We start from the raw sequence: 17,054 nt of genomic DNA, 5'->3' as shown, positions 1-17,054 counted from the left end.
TGCAGACACAGCAGCGGTTGCTGCCCATAATATGCTTACCCAGAAACACGCCCAGGTACCCTGTACCTAGACTATATATGGAATAAGTGTCCATATATACAAGATATCTGCCTGAGAGCTGCTGGGTTTCACAGCACACCTGCTGCTGCTGCCCTTCACCTCCCCCCTGCGCCCACAACAAGCTGCTGTGGGATGAGCAGGAGCAGCCCATGGCCAGGATCCGGCCCCTGCCAGCTGTGGCTGTTCTCGGGGGGCAGACGAGCACACTGCACGGCAGGGGATGCCAGCAGGCACCCAAGTACCCATCCTGAGCCCATCAGGATGCAACCAGCTTAGCATCAAAATGCCAGAGCCCGTGGGTGAAAGAATCCCTTTAGGGATCCCCTTTCAGCTGGTCTACAAGAGTGTACTCCAGCTTCTCAACAGACACGTCCCAGCACCCTCTCCTTATCCATAGCAACACTTAGGTGCCATCGAACGCAGCGTGGAGACAGGGGTGACACATTGTCCATGTTGTTTGACCGCTGATAAATGTATTTGTCAGCCCTGCTCATTGCACGTTATTACTCACCACTACCCAGGTTTATTTTGCTTTCCAGGGGAGGAACAGTGTAAATACTGTCAGACCAGCAGCAAGGAAAGCAGCACACAGGCATTTTGGTGTATTTTTGTCCATTCTTAGCCATTCTCTTTCTTCTTCTGTTTTTAGAAGCCATCATGAAGCAAGAGAGCAATTTTTGCATTGGTTGCAAAGATTACACGACACCAGTTGTAACTGCTGACAGGTTTAAATGTCATCTGAGAAAAGGAGCAGCAAGAAAGGCTGTGTTTTGAATTTTAATGGGGAGCAGAAGCTGGTCAGATATTGCTGGCTTGGGGCTTGCTTAGGAAAGGACCAGTAGGTCTCTCTGCTCTGAAGTGATGCACATAGCCAGTGGGAACAATATTTTCTGAAAAAATGGGGGGTTTGTAACTGAACTCTTTAGAGACACAGGCCTGATTTCCTATGGAAAATTGTATTTTTTGCCCAACAAAAAATATTTCTCTTTTCCCTCATGGGGAGAGCTCCCAAGCCCAACCTCATCCCCGATGAGGCACTGTGACTGGGAACATCTTTACTCCCATTTGAAAGGGCATTGAGGGGTGACACAGGATACAGCCCAGCCAACAAAACTCCCCAGCAAGAAACTCCCCTTGGGGAAATCTTCCAGTCAGAACTTTAAGCTTTGAATTGAAAGTTTTGGACCCAAAATCTGCAGGTTTCAACTTTTCAGTAAAAATGCTACATTCTTTGGGTAAATTTTTTAAAGTCCAGTAGAAAGGACTGCTAATCATTTCTCTTTCTTCTTGGGGTAGGGGTGAGCCTGTGTCATCTCAGAAAAAAAACCCAAATAATAGCCCCCCCAGTTTACATCTAAAAAAAACCTCTAAACTTTTCTGCTGGTTATTAGTAAATGGTAAGTTTTATCTGCCTCTTACCATCTCAGTACTAAGGGGGAAGTTGAAGAGTTTTCTAAGAACTTCTTAAACTGACAGTGAAAACTAGCATTAGAGATAAACTATGGTATCTGAAAATCAGAAAATAGCTTCTCTCCAGCTGTCTTATCAAGTAGCAGCACAGAGCTGTGAAATACACTTATTGTGTAGCAACTGAAGAAAAAATTTGGGAGAAACACTGGGAAGCACGAAGCATGTTTTGGGAACCCATCAACGTGTATGGCCTCCATCTGAGAAAGGAAAAAAAACCCACCCTAAACTATATAAGAATAATACCAGAATCAAAAATTGGAAGAGATTGAAAAGTTCTATTTTTTTTTTTTCCTTATTTTAAAGAAATGCCTACCAGAGCTCACAGGAGAGCACTTGGCTGCTTCTGGGGGGAAGAGCAGGGACTGGCTGTGGTCCCTCTACCCAAGGTGGGTCAGCACCATGGCCACTGAGTGCAGCCCAGCAACCTGCATTTTCCCCGATAATTTCCACACATATATCCACGCAATAGCAAATCCGAGTAGAGGCTGAGTCCTCCACCCAACACCGTTGACTTTGCACACAGGAGTAAGCCATGATGCACATCTGCCCCCCGGCTCCCTGCACCCACAGCCCTTGCCCCTCTCCAGCTGGCAGAGGTTTTGTCAACCTCAGCTTGGCTGCCAGCCCACTGCCTCCCTGGCCCTCAGCATCATCTTCAGTATTCACAGTCCTCTTGCAGGTTTCCCAGAGTTACAAGGGCTCTTCCCAAGCTTAGCTGCGCAGGCAGGCCCCATACCCCCAAATTTAGCACCCAATTCACCAGATAACAACTGAGACCACAGAGCACATCGCTTAGATATGAAAGTGATGTACAACCACTCCAGTTTTGGAACTGGCTTCACAGCGTGTATGGCTGGAGACCAGTCCTATCCCATGTGTTTTGTTACTTTTCATGGCTGCACCTCATCACTGTGGCCATCTCTAATCAAAACCTGATAAAAAATAAAGCTATGCCTGTGGGGAACCCGTTCCCTCCAGGGGACACCTGGGTGACCACAGTGCAGAGCGCGGGTTGCAGCATCCCTCCCGAGCCAGGAGCCTGTGTACCTGCCGGGTCTGGGAGTGCTTGTGCAGTCACCCCCTGGGGCTGGCGGCACCCCCCGGCAAGCTGAGAGGTGGCCCAGGCCTGAGGACGAGGAGCAGCTATTGATGCCTCAGATGCTCCTTCCTGAGCAGGAGAGGGAACCCCCTGCCGCTGCAGGCAGCCAGGCAGCACAGCACAGGCTGCTCAGGCAGGGGACACGCTCATCATTGAAGAGCTGCCATCCACGGCAGATGTATGCACCAACACTGTAATATTTCTGTAATGAAGAAGCAAAGTCCTCTGAATGTAAACCTCAACAATTTTTTTGGGGGGGGCAAGGAATTTTAGGGGGTAATTTCCAGGGCTGCGATCACCCCATCTAGTCACAGTCAGCCCAGTAAAGCCAGTTCAGCCCTATGTGCAGTCCAGGAGGGCTGGTGAGGGTCAGCTCTGCTGCACGGCTTCAGCTCTCATCCGAGGATGAAAACAGCCCCTGCCAGGCACCAGCCAGCTCACCAGGAAGGGACAGAGTCAGGACTGAGCCCAATGGTGAAAAGAAGTGACCCTTGTGCTCCCCCCGTGTTTAATCCTAAAACACAAGGATTTAGAATTGAAATTTTCAATTCAACAGCTTTGACTAGCAGATGTCAACTCTACTAACAGTAATAACACTGATTTTCTTTTTCGGTTTGTTTTTAAGCCAGGCCTGCTTTTTTGCCTTTCAGCATTTTTCTGTTCATTTTCCCCCTCAGCTACTGAAAACAAGCTTGGGAAGGATAAATATTGGACACTATGGATAAACCCCAATTCAGCACTAACCAGGCATGCGTTATGTGGGGAGACAAAGAAACGAAGGGGTCTCACAGACCTGTAAAAGCCATTTCCAGACCTGGCAGTCCAGATAAAGACAAAAGGTTCAAGCACCAGATTTAAGAACAGCCTGAGCCCAGATCTACCCAACGTTTAGGAGGGAGGCTGAATTAAAGCGGCAAAGGAATGCCAACCTGCACCGCCAGCGGCGCAGAGGGAGGCGATGGCTCTGACCCAGCCATCCTGCCTCCTCCAGCTAGGCCAAACGCAGACGGCTTTCAGCAGGGACTTAAAGCAAGGCTCAGTCCGAAGGCAGAGCAAGATGCCTCGAGTTATCTTGCAGCAGTGTGCTGTTTAGCACAGGGATGGAAGGTGTAGCCAAGGACTGGGGTTGGTGTAGCCAAGGACTGGGGTCGACCCAGCCATAACTGGCTTTTCAGAAAACACCGGTGAGAGAGAAGCTGCATTTACTTTGGTGGAGTTATGTTTGGAGCTACAGTAGGATAAATGAGACTAAGACCTAGTTTAGTTGTTAAAGCAAACGTATCTGACATTGACTTCAATAGACTAATTCCAGACTTATATTACACTGAACCTAGAGCCAGTGAATATACAGTGCAATGATAATTATAGAGAGCAATATAGAAAAACAAATCACTGTTTTAAGAGAAACAAATAGACCCTGGAAAAGTGCCATGTTTTTAAACTGGTCCACAGTGACTTGGGCTGCTCAGTGCCTATTAGATCATCCTCATGTCCAGGCATTTATTTTCTGTATCTTCATCATGTTGAGAAGCTCAGGCAGAAGAAAGAAAAAGCAATTATCTTTCTCTTAATAGAATGGTGCATTTAAAAAATAATAATAATTTTAAAATGCCAGGCCAAATAAAAGCCACAGCAAAATCAAGAGAAAGGCAGATCCAATCTGACACAACTTTCTCGGGCTTTCAGAGAGCATTTTCTTTTGTGCTGCAGACCTCTCTCCCTTAACACCTCCCTCCTCCAGTTTCCCTAGTCCACACAAAGCAAGAATTTAAAGGTAAACATCTGTTTCTGCTTGCTAACCTTTTGGTTTTTTCCTTAGGAGGCTCTTACTGCCGACAAGGGCACTGCACATATTTCATTCCGAAAGATCAAGCGAGGATAAAGGGAGCGGTTTCCTGCTCCTAAAAGCAGCCCGTGCCAGCACAGTAATGCTGTTTAAGCACGGCTCTTCGTCATCTCCAGCATGAATGAAAAGCCAAGGCAGCCCTGGGACACAGCAAGCAAGATCTCCTATAAATCAGGACAGCGAGCTGACCTCCGGCCCCAACATCACCAAGCCACCATTTTTGGCCTGTTTGTCATCGCTTGGTCCCCCGGGCATCATCTCTGAGGACAGAGGGAAGCAGAAGGAAGGACCACAGGGAAATTCCCCCAAGGAAGTGTTCTTGCTCTGCACACATCAACACAGCATCTCCCCAGCCCGCCTGCATCCCTCCTGCCTGCTGCAGCCTCTCACCCAGAGGCTCCATTGCTGCCCCCCCTCCGAGCTGCTCCCTAGGCCCCTCACTTGCCTAGTTATGCAATGCCAAGTGACATTTTATTTAGGCTGTTTCAGAGGAGCAGAAAGAAAAGACTCAATTTTTTGCTTTCCGAACGCCCTGAAGTCATACTCTTTCCATCCCTATTTTTCATCTCCAGCAGCAGAGCACAGCAGCGAGTACCCCCGGTGCCTGCGACCTCTCTTTGCTTGTGCAGACCCCTTGCCTCCACCCCATCACCCTCCTTCCAGAGCTGGGGCGCCTGCCCGCCGCCTCCAGCTGACCCGGCACACCCCTCGCCCTCCGAAACGTTGGGAGGGATGAGATCATCCAGAGCAGCTTGTAAAACAAACATCCTGACAGCTCTCGCTAACATTTTCCACAGGTTTCTCGTGCTCCATTAGCTCTTGCTAGACCGTATCGCAAAGCGGTCGCCGTAATTAATGGCTTGTGTACTTTTGCACACACGGGTTCTTATAATCCCTCTGCTCCTTTATAAACAGAGTCAAAAGCACTAGCCCAAGGCAGTGAATGTGCTCAGTAAACCCATAGTTTTGGCAATCACTTATAACCTGTTCTCCTGACAAACTTTCTTCTGTTCCTCCCATCTGTGTGTATTTCCTAAAAAAACCAAATGTGGCCATCTCCTTACAAGGGGCGAGGCATAAACTGAAGGGCATAAACAAAGTTGTAACTCAACTAAAATCCTTCATCGCAATAATTTGCCCACAAGGGTTGGGGACCAAGGAAAGCCAACCCAAATTTTCTTGCCTGGATTTAACCTTTACCTAGAGCCATGGTGATAAATAAGTGATGGAAGCAAGAGAAGAGGAGCTTCCCTACACAGACAGGGCTGAAAAGGGAAAGAGAAAAATGCAAGCTGCAAGTGAGTCTTTCCTAGCAGGAGAAGCTCCTTGCTGCAAGGTCAGATGGAAAGTCTCCCAAGAAGAGCAGTGGAAAGCCTTTCACACCAGTGACTCCAGCACAGAGGAGAGAGTGTCCTCAACGCAGGTTGGGCAGGTCAGCTTCTCCTCCAGCTTTGACCTCTGGAGAGCTGAAGTCAAAGCCTCACTTCATTTGGAGTCACAGGGAGTCTCCCTGCCAAGCCACGGTTTCACGTGCAATCACAGAAGGGTTCAGGCTGGGAAGAGATGTCCGAGCCCCCTCCAGTCCAGCCCCGTCAGAGCCGGGCTGTTCACATCACTGCTTCTGCCAAAGGCCGCACAGGCGCTGCGCTATCAACAAGGCTTCCCCAAACATCCCTCCGGAACGCTGCACCCAGGAAAGGCAATCTGACAGGCTGAGCCTGTCCTGCACCGGCAAGGTCTGGTCGGTCTCCACGGGGACCAGGAGGGAGGATTGTTCTGGTCAGACAGACCCGGTACACAAACTATTAAAGTCAGCTCAACAGCATGCCCGTCATCTCGGCCAGTGCTATCGAGCAATCTCCAGCTCCATCCTGGCCTCCAGCCATGCCATGCTCAAAGGCAGACGCAGAGTCATGTGTTTGCTCCATCTGCATCCAAAACAAGCAGTACCACATCCCCCGGGAGAAAACCTCTGTTCTGCAACAAGGCACACTGCAATCCTTTTCATAAACAGGACTTTAATTTCAACACTTTCAGAGATCCCCTGGACACACTCTTCCAGAGAAGATCACCAATGGTGGTGCCACCAGACACTTCCCCTCCCACAGGCAGGACCAGCACCTCTCCCTGCCCTGCAGCATCATCCGACCATGGCCCCAACATCTGCACGTGCTTATGCTCCTGGTGGTAATAAAATGGTCATCGCAGTGGGATGTTAATGGGCACATAAATAGTACCAACGGAGTTGTTATTACTGGCGCCGCAGCTCAGGTAGGTATCACCGATATTTACAGTGGAGTACAGTAGTGGTTTTAAGGAGTATTTGGGTTTAAGAGCCATTACATTATTTTGAAATATGCACACTGTTGGTGGATGCTTAAAGCTCTGCTACACTGTGGCATAAACTTAGTATTAATTTTGGCTCCACAGAGGAAATTGAAAATGGTGCCCTTGAAATCATTATGCTGAGTGAAATTCAGCAATAGGGGAAAAGACAGCCTGGAGGGAAATAAGAGAAAATTTACTTCAAGCAGCCAGAAGACCCTGGGGGACTTACTCAGCCCAGGCCCAGGGATGCGGAGGATGTCAGGGGCAGCATGGTGGGATGTGGGGGGCTCTGGCATCTTAGCCCCAGCTGGTGGAAACCCCACAAGCCCCTGGGGACAACTTCCCACCTGTGAAGTATCATTTGCTCTAATTTCAGCCCTGTTTCTATAACCCCTGTGATGGGGGTAAGGTGCAATATTGCTGGAGGGACTGTGCTGAAGACAAAGCCTGTACCTGCACCCCCAGAGCAGTACCCATGTCTGCTGGGTCCTTCTGCCCCTAAGTACTGGATACAGGCACTACTTGAAAAGATGCTACCTGAGCCTTACAGGCTGTATCATGACAAGCAGTAGATATGATTAATTCAACCATTTTGTCCGGTCAGACAATACCCCCATCTGCCAAACCACCATCGCTTACGGTGCCCAACACAGGCAGGGCTGTGCATGGCTCTCTGCAAGCCCAAAGAGAAACATTGCACGTCCCAAAATATTCCCCCTGCTGACTCTGCATGTCCGGACCTCTCTGGAGAGAGCTGTGCAGAACCTGAATGACCAGCCCTGGTCTGTAGGCACATGGAATTCAAAGTCTATTTGAATGAGCATCAGAAATAAGCGGGGTTTATTGAACTGAGATAAATTCTTGGATCTCATCCATGCAGAAAGGAAATACTCAGAATTCATCTGAGAGTTGACTCAGACCTGCCCTTTCAACCTCATATCCTGACATTATAACCTACCTATGTAAAAAAAAAATAATAAGAAAAAAAAAAATCCCAGCTCTGCTGGGGCTTCAGCAAGTAGCAGAACTGAGCCCAGAGAAAGAGGGAAAAAAAAAAAACCTCAAACCCTTGAATAGCTCCATGGGAACAACCGCTGGTGTGTGCTTGACTCCTCTTCCTCTGGCTTAGGAGAGGAAAACCCTGCAGCTGGAGCAGAAGCAAGGACCCATCTCTACCTGGGCCCCACCAGGACCACACATCACAGGCATTAGCTGGGTGATGAGAGAGGAGGCAGCTGTTCCCACTCCCCTGAAGCCCATGACGAGCTGCAGGATGGCTTCACTGCAGCAGCATCCCCAATCCCCCCAGCTCATCCCCACAGCTGTTGGGGTGCAGCCCGTGGAGTGATGCCAGCCAGGACAGGGGCTCCCACCCCCACAGGGAGGGTCTGCCTTGCAAGTCCCCACCAGCTTTTGGAGGAAAGCAGCAAGCAATCAGTGGATTTCCTTGTTCTTTACAAGGATTTGCAGGAACAGAGGTCTGGCTTGGTATGGCTCAGATTAGTTTTCATATGTATAAAATTGTGCTGGCAACACAGCTGCCCTTTATTTAATGCAGATTGTGTGCGCTCCCCACTCCCAGTCTGAGCAGAGCAAGCATTACCTCACTGACTGGATATAATTTCTCAGCTCCCTGACTTCAATAAAAATTCTAACACCTGCAAACTTTTTAAACAAATCATGTATATTAGAGCAGAACCCCCCCACCCCCACGTTCTCCTGAACTAGCAGCCATGCGTCTTGAAACCAAATCCTCCAGAAGACATCTGGTCGATGCCGGTGTCGTTATTACAAGGCTCCCCCGCGGCGCTGGTGGCAGAGAGCCCATGGACCTGCTCCACAAAGGCCACTCTGTAGCCAGGGCTGCCTCTGCCATACTGAGCTCCCTGGGAATCTGATGGATTGCTTTTAAGAGTGCCTTAAAAAAAAAAAAAATTAAAAATAAATCTGTTTGTAAATGTAAAATGAAACAATGAAAAGCAAAGGGTGAATCCTCTCTTTGCTTCTGCAGGTGACGATACCAAAGCGGTGTTAGAGGCTGAAGAACACCATGGAGGCTTTTATCATAGATCTGTGCACAGGGGTACCGGGGAAATTGTTCTGGCTGCAGAGGCCACGGGGCAGGGAGAAGGAGAGGTTTCCAGCCTACATTCCAGGGTACAATCCTCTGAAAAGCTGCTTTCCCTCCCCACCCCATCATTAAAAAAAAAAAAAGAGTATACTTGAGCTCTTGAACAGCTGCTAACTAGGAGCTGAGTGCTGGGTGGTTGAGAGCAGCATGTTTTCACCAGACCCGAGGTCCAGAATTGCTTAATTCAGGTGTGTGCAAACAGATTTGCTAGAGCAGGTTCCATGACAAGGCTCATTCATCCAAAAAAAAAAAACCCAAACAAAAACAAAAAAAACCCCAACCCCAAACCCAAAAACCCCCAACTTGTTTTCTTTTCCCCCAGATCTTCAGAGCACACTTCCCTTCCCAAGAATAATGTGAAAGAATGAGAAAAGACGCTGCAACCCCCCACCTCTCCCCAAAGCCCTGCACAGCAGGAAGGCCCACGTGCAAACCTCATGAGCAACCTTTGTTCTGGTGACATTTCCAGCCCAGTCACTAGGTCAAAGAGAGCACCGACGAGTTTAATTAAACATCCAGGCTGTCTGGTGTTGCTTTATTATCACCTGAACCTTCCCACTGCTTCTCAAGTGAGACCTGAGGCACATAATCCTGACAGTGAATTAACAAGTTTATCTTGGTTGATTGACCCAGACTTTGGAGCCATAGGAAAAAGAACAAGGGCTTGAAGTTCAGCAGAGCTCGGTGCCAACTATCACTCCTAAATGACACCCCAGAGCTCAGCAGGACCAGTTTGACTTTTCTTACCCAACGTCCTGTCACCAGCAGCCTGTGCAAACTGTGCAAATGCTGCAATTAGTATCAGAGATAAACCAGATCCATTAGTAGATGGAAGGGGAACTCAATCTGTTTTACAAATGGAAATGAAGTAGCAGCTTCAATTATAGGATTTTTAAAAACATGCAATTTAGCAAAATGTTGATTTCCTTTTCGTCTACTTCGTTCTTTGTCTTTTAGATACTTCAGCTCAAGTAGCAGGCAGTATATTAACCGACCAGATTTTGGCAATGTATTTAATAATCAAGCTCAAATAAGTGCTCTTAGGAAATAATTTTATTTACAGTTCAGCTGGGGAAGAATATTAAAGCTTGAGTATTTGGGTAAAATTATTATCCCACAGTAATATATTTTGAAGGCATATGGGCTGTAGATGACTAGTACTAGTGAGTCAGAGCACAGCATTTGACCTTTCAGAAAATTCATCGTTTATTTGGGACACAGAGCAGAATTTGCTCTCCAGCTTCACCCAGCCAGGGTGGGCAGTCACCACCAGCAACAGTTTTAGTACCTCCCTCACCCCTCCTGTCCCTTGAGCCCCAGAAGGAAGGTTTTGAGGTTCCTGGCAAGCAGCAGAATCGCTCCTAAGCCACCAGACTCCCTACTCCATACAGTTGCTTTATGTGTAGATATATTTTACTATTCTGCAGCAAGACTGGAGTTTGCGAACACTGCATGAAGATATTTTAGCATGTACAGGCCTGTATAATAACTTTTTTTTTAATTGGTGCAGCCCACGTTACTGTTTAAATAATTGAAGGTGCTCAGCATTAAACATATTTTGCTATGCTTTCCCCATGGCACCTTTCCCACTCCAAACTGTTTGGAATCTGAACAGACACTAAGCATTAACTAACTAAATTTCTCAAAACAAAGGTTAATTAGTGTGTTTATTTTGGATTATGTATATATTGAATTATTAAACACTATATGGTACCATAAAAAAAAAAAATGGAGAAAAAAAAAAGGCAGGATGAAAGGAGGAAACATTCCTAAACCCAAGGAACAGCTTGTCTGGCTGCCATGCAGCTACATTAACCATTTGTTCACGATTTCAGCACGGTGCTTCTCCAGCGACCACCATCTGGGGGGGTTTGAAGGCTAAAAGCATAAGCCCCCCTAGTCCAAAAGGAAGGTCCAGTAGCCCTTGAACTGTGACTATTCATGTCATTTTAGGATGATGGATAGCAGAGCTGCAGAGAACCCATACTTGGCTCAGGATAACATTATACTGAACACCTCATCCAACACAAACGCACGCTCCTCTTGCGGTCCTGTTTGCTGTGCCAGACACAGCAGCCACCGAGGACAGGAGGACCCTCAGAGGGCCCCTTGGACAGAAGTGGTCCTCTCCTCCCTCCAACCCCGCTCCTTCCTTTTTGGTCCCAAGGTGGAAAGCTTGCAATATGCAGCCTATGTTCCCAATACTTAAATTATACAATTATCTGTAGACAAAGATAATAACTGGAGTCCAAGAACCAGACCACACTAAAAGAAACAAGCTGGTAAAGATTCACCCAGATTCTAGCTTTCACCCATATGCTGACCCTGTAACAGTAGCATTAAGCCACACAGGATACACAGATAAACCACTTGCAACAGGTAAGAGTTAGGAAGATGCAGCCTAATAGCAGTCATGTTCTAATTACCTGACAGCATGTGAATATACACACCAGCCCTGAAAGGAGGGCACACAGAGCACTGTTTTAAAAGAACAAAGGAATCTAAAGAGCTTGCTTTCTTTCTCAAGCTTATTGTGTAGAGCAATACTTCATATATGCTTGGCCTACAGCAATGGGAACAGTGTCAGATTTATCTACTTTAGGCATTTCCAGCACACCTATCATAGTGGGTTTAAGATCCATTTTGTCTGAAAAGTCTTAAGACAGCTGACATGAGATCCTTTCTGCATCGCCAAATTCTCTGTATTTCAGCTTTCAATTCATTTTCTATACAAACAGAAGTCCTGAGTCAGTTACAAAAGGCATCTCTCCTTTCAAAGCATCCTCCATTGCTTCAGTGAGCCATAACCAGCTTGATAACCCAAACAGCAAAAGAAAACTCACACACTCTTCAGATGAGAGATTATCCCCGAGTTGTGCTTCTCCAGAACCCAGCCAACACCTACAGAAGTTTCTCTCCTGCTGCTCCATGTCAGTATAATATAAACTTTGATATAATATTGGAGATGCAGTTTCTGAGGATGCTGCCAGACGAGCTCTGCTGGCACTTGCAAGGGGGCTGAAAAGGACAGTTTGTTAAGGGTGGGTGTTAGAAGCAAAAAAGGGTGGGTTCCTGATTTATCACCTTGTGATTGTTGCAGCACTATCGGGAGGAGCAATCAGAGCTGACACCTTCAGAGGAGGCAGAAGTAGCTTCAGCTGCCTGTTCTCACCCTGATGCCCCCGTTCCTATCCCTGGAGGTCAGGATTCCTCCTCAGTCATGAATCTCTGCCTAGCTTGCCAATTATTTGCCACCAGACTTTTTTCAGATTCATTACCTGATCAGGGGCCCAAAATGGATAAACTCATTTTACAGACGTTGCTTATGAAGGAATGTAAATAAAACTGGCTCTCTGATTACTTTTTTTCTCTACTTAACATTTCTTCAAATGCATTTTATTCTGGAAATATTCTTTGTGCAGATCTAGGAAGGCAAACCTAATTAAAGTTGCTTTATTGAGGGACCTTATACCGACACTTGCTTTAAAGAAGCAAGTTGTTAAAGCCAAAACTCCTCTTTTTAAAATTCAAATATTTTTGTCCTGCTGTAGAAGAAAAAATATATCTTTGAATGACAGTTATCTCAGAAATCTGATTTTATTCCCCTTTTCTTCTTTCCTGATGGTCTTATGTTTCACATTCATACCCTTTGGGAAAATTGCCTGGGAAACTTTTCTGATGTTGAAGGTCATCTACAGTAAATGTGATACAAAGTGAACCCAGATCTCAGGCTTTGCAAATGTTCATTATGTAAATTACAGGAGCTGTGAAGATGGAAATGAGGCATACAGATGCTGTTATGCACGAAAAAGCAGAGGGGAAACTTCAGATTTCCCTTCACTACAGAGGCAGTTGGTGTCTACAGGCACTCTCCTCCCTGTGGTATTTCTAGCATGAAAAGGTCTCAGACTCAATATGGGTGTTATTTCAGAAATGACTAGCTCTGTGGTCCTCAGTGTAGGTCAAGAACTGGGATAGATCTCTAAATTCATTGTGCATCTGGAGAGAATCGAGGGCCAGGTGCAGCTGCAACCTGGATGGGAGGAAATGGGGAGGGTGCCTGTGCAGGCAGTAGTGGATGCCTGTCCAGTATCCCTGTTTCTGGGATTAGTCTTGCTGATTGCCATTAGTCAAGACTAGTCCCGAGGAGGAATGTATCTGCGCTGTGAATTGCAGCACAGAGACGCACAAGCGGAGGAGATAAAGATTCAGCATTTGATTTCATGCATCCTTGGGCATATCACTTGGAGGCCAGATTTTGAAAGATGTTAGAGATCAAAGAATGAAGAAAGATAACTAGCTTCGTTTTCAGATCTAGTCCTGGGCATGTATTTCCTGCACATTTCAATAGGAAATGAGCACCTTTGCGCTTTTTTTTTTTTTTTTAAATATTACTAAATGCCTTTAGGTAGCTGGTTTCATCATGAGGAGCCAACGTACATTTAAATGGCAGATCTTAAATTGCATTTTGTTTCAGTTTCCCACCTGAAAAGAAAGGAGCGTGAATATCCCTTTCTTTGGTTCCTCCCAGGTCTTGCTCAGGTTTGAAACACAATTCTACTCTAAGCAATAAATACCATTAAGAGATACTCTAGCCCTGATTTCAAGAAGTGATGAGTACTCAGCAGCTCATGGGAGCTACTGGTGTTGCACAGTGTTGAAACTCAGCTGCAGTGTCTCAAGTTTGGTTCCTCAAAAATGAAGGAATCAAAAATTCGAGACTGCTTTTGGTATTTTTGGCTTAAAAGCTCATTAGGGAAGCTGAGATGCAGACATATTGATGATGGTGTGGAAGGACAGCGCTGAGTCAGGTGCTCTCCCGTCAGGGGACTGGCACTATCCAGAGCAGATTGAGTGGGAGAGCAGGGCTGAGCCTTCCCACACCAACCTCATTATAGATCTGCTCTGACCTGCAGCAAAAAAAGAAAGAAAAAAAGGAGAGGAGCAGTAAGACCACACTGGAAGGGGAATTCCAACTCCTTGACCCTGGACAACCTTACCCTTCATGTTAACAGAGCAACAAACAGAGGGAAAAAATGATGAAATTGCCTCAAAATGAAAAAAGAAACAAAGAAAAAGATTTGTTGAGTCATCCAACAGTGTTTGCATCAAGATATTTTGTTAGCAACTGTGCTAAAAGAGTAAATGTAACACATTCTGGTTTGGCTCTTCCTTTAGCAGCAAGATTGATTTGCATTCACACATGGAAATCTGGTTTACAACGAGATTCTCCTGCCCCTTCCTTTCTTTCATTGTTTCCATCATGTATCTTGGCTAGAAAATCTGTTCTTGTGAAAAAAAACCCACACCAAGCATAACCGGGGCAGACCATTCCCCACCACGCACATATTTTCTTTTAGGTTTTTTGTTTCTGAAAGGCCGTTTTGAGAAGCAGGAAAGGTTTCGTCCTTGGCCCCACGGAGCCCCTGCACCGCCTGCCACGCTAGGCGAGGGGAGCCTCGCTCCCTGAGGAGGAACTTGTCCTCCACGAGCCCCGGGGTTTCGCAACGCACGTAGGAAACATCTTGTGCTGGCCTTGATTTATGCAGAAATGTTAGCTAATCTCTTTTATGTAATCACCGATAGCTGTTTCTAAAGGCTAAGTCCCCAAAATGGAAGGAATGAATTAAAAGAGACAGATGCGGTTTGGCTGACTCTTTGTTCCCACTACAGCCTCAGAAATAACCTAGTTAGTTCGTGCTGATTTATGCAGGGGTTCAAATACGTCGCACACCCACCCAGACAGGAACACACAGGTTATTTGCTGTTCAGCCCAGTTGCACAGTCTGATCCCACTCACACCAAAGCCACTGGAATCGCTCCAGGTTTATTCTGCTGAAATGCGAACAAAGTCCGGTCAAAAGTCGCATAAGACTGGGTTTTCATTTACCCTGGATCCCCTCGTGTGGCACCACCGCAGGCTTTGGGAGCTAAAGGCATCCCTTTCCCACCCAGAGCTGGCTGCCTTTGGTCACCCAGAATGACTGAGGGAAGGCAAAATCTCTGAAGTCCCTTCTGCAGCATCTCCAGGTTCATACTGCCCAGAGTGCAGGTCGGGAGCCAACCTGAGGGTCGGTGACCCACTTGGCTGCTGTGGTTACGCGTTGCTCCAGCCCGCATGCACAACGGCACCATTCCTAGCACGTCCGGACGCCTGTGATGCACAGGCCAGTCAAACAAACTTTCATTTGGGGGTGGGCAGGGTGTGAACAAGCCTGGCGAGAGACTCAAAATCCTACTTCTGGGAGAGAAGAAGATACAGCGTCTGCTCAGCCATCCCACCTTCCCTGCTTAGAAATAAAGATGCCTCTTGTTTTAGGGACGGAGCCATTGCCTGGCTCACGCTCACTGATGAAAGACCCTCCTCTTTACTTTTTCCCCATGGAAAAATATTGCCAAATAGGGCTGCCTTTAGGTTCTCTTCCTCCACCGAAGGCTCCCCTGCCGTGACTGACTTCAAGGGTAGCTGGAGCAGTCCCACAGGCCTTAGAGAATATTTTCCCATTTTATGTAAACTGCACCGGCTCTGTAAAAAGGGAAAGATTTACGCTTGGCAAACATTTCCAAGGAGCCAATATTTCCCTGTTACTTACTCGTGGCTTGTGAATACAAACCTCACACAGCTGGTACCTCCGCTAATGATCCCATTACAATATGTATTGAGCTGATACTCTGTGATATCTCATTGAGGTATTCATCCATGTCGGAAAGGATTTGTCCATAAAAACATCTCCTCTCATACCGTCATAGGATGCTGCATTCATTCCTCCTTCCTCTGTCATCTGATGCTGCCTAATCCCACTCAGTGGCATCAATCACAGGGGGAAAATAAGACAATTAACTGGCAATTAATTAAATTATAAACTGTAAGGAAGAGCAGAATATTTGTAAACCTTAATAGGCTTATTAACATGCACATTACAAGCTAGTTGCACAATCTTATGGCTATGGATGTCTTTATACATCCATGACATCACACAGACTGTAATCACAGGGTAACCGTTGTTCACCTCAAAGGGCTGCGTGGCGGTTCAAGCAACCTGCCCTGCCAGCCTGGAGCCATGACGGTACAGCTGCTTTACACCTCCCCTCCTGCGGAAAGCTGGAGTAAAGGATCACCGGAGCACGTGCCTCACACCACAGCCTCCCGTCTGCCGTGGCTCCTGCGGTGTCCACACCGTGCTCAGGCCAGAAGGGCGTGGGGATGGCGGCTCCCTACAGACAAGCGCTTTCTGCACAAAACAGGTGTCTCGTGGTGTGCGTAGGCAGTGGGGAGCCCTACCCAGCCCCTGGGCTCTTTGATCCAGGCTACGAGTATATTGACTTGCAACAACTCAGAGGCCTGTGGTGACAGCCAGCTGGAGCAGGGCTCTCTCTGGGGTGGACCAGGCGCCCCATCACCACAAGTGGTGGAGCCTCTGCTCCTTCCCCTGTTCCCTGCTCAGCCGGGCGGGCTGCTGGCTTTTCTGTCCCAAGGTGCATTGGGCTAGGGCTGAAGTCTGAAAACCCATCGGTGACAGTAACAACGGATTGTTATTGTATAACGCATATGCAGTGTGGTTTTGGTTAAAGCGATTTCCTGTAGGACTAAAAGAAAGTAAGTGGGAAGAAAACAACAGCTCGGGTAAGGCATCCCCTGCAAAATCGCAGCGGCTGTTACAAGGCAATGGCAGAGGCTCCAGCACTGAGAAAATGGGCTCAAAGCTTAATGCATCCAGTAATGGTGCCTGACCTCTGTTTAGAAGTCACAAGAGGAGGAAAAAAACCCAACCCAACCCGCCCAACCCATGAGTGAGAGCATGAAGCCATAGCCAGCCCCAAATGAGGTACCTGGAGCTATGGCACTGCAATGGTCATGTTGCCACAGTATCACTACGTGGTCCTCAGGTCCCCTATGAATAACCTTCACACAAAAACCTCAAGGTATTCTCTCTCTTTATCATAATATTTCTATAATATTTTTCTTGGAAAGGTGACTGAATCAGTCCATCTAATATACACCAAACCCTTGACTTTTTCCTCGTCTATTTGTTCCAAAAGAAGTATCTTGTGAAGTGAAGTGGGAGAGTGACCTACTAAAGCAGGGAAATTAGAGTGTGGAAGATGGATTGAGCTGTAAA

The sequence above is a fragment of the Strix aluco genome, chromosome 9, assembly GCF_031877795.1.
Source record: "Strix aluco isolate bStrAlu1 chromosome 9, bStrAlu1.hap1, whole genome shotgun sequence".
Lineage (NCBI taxonomy): Eukaryota > Metazoa > Chordata > Aves > Strigiformes > Strigidae > Strix > Strix aluco.
The sequence above is the reverse complement of the archived record's forward strand: the minus strand, read 5'-3'. Positions refer to the sequence as shown.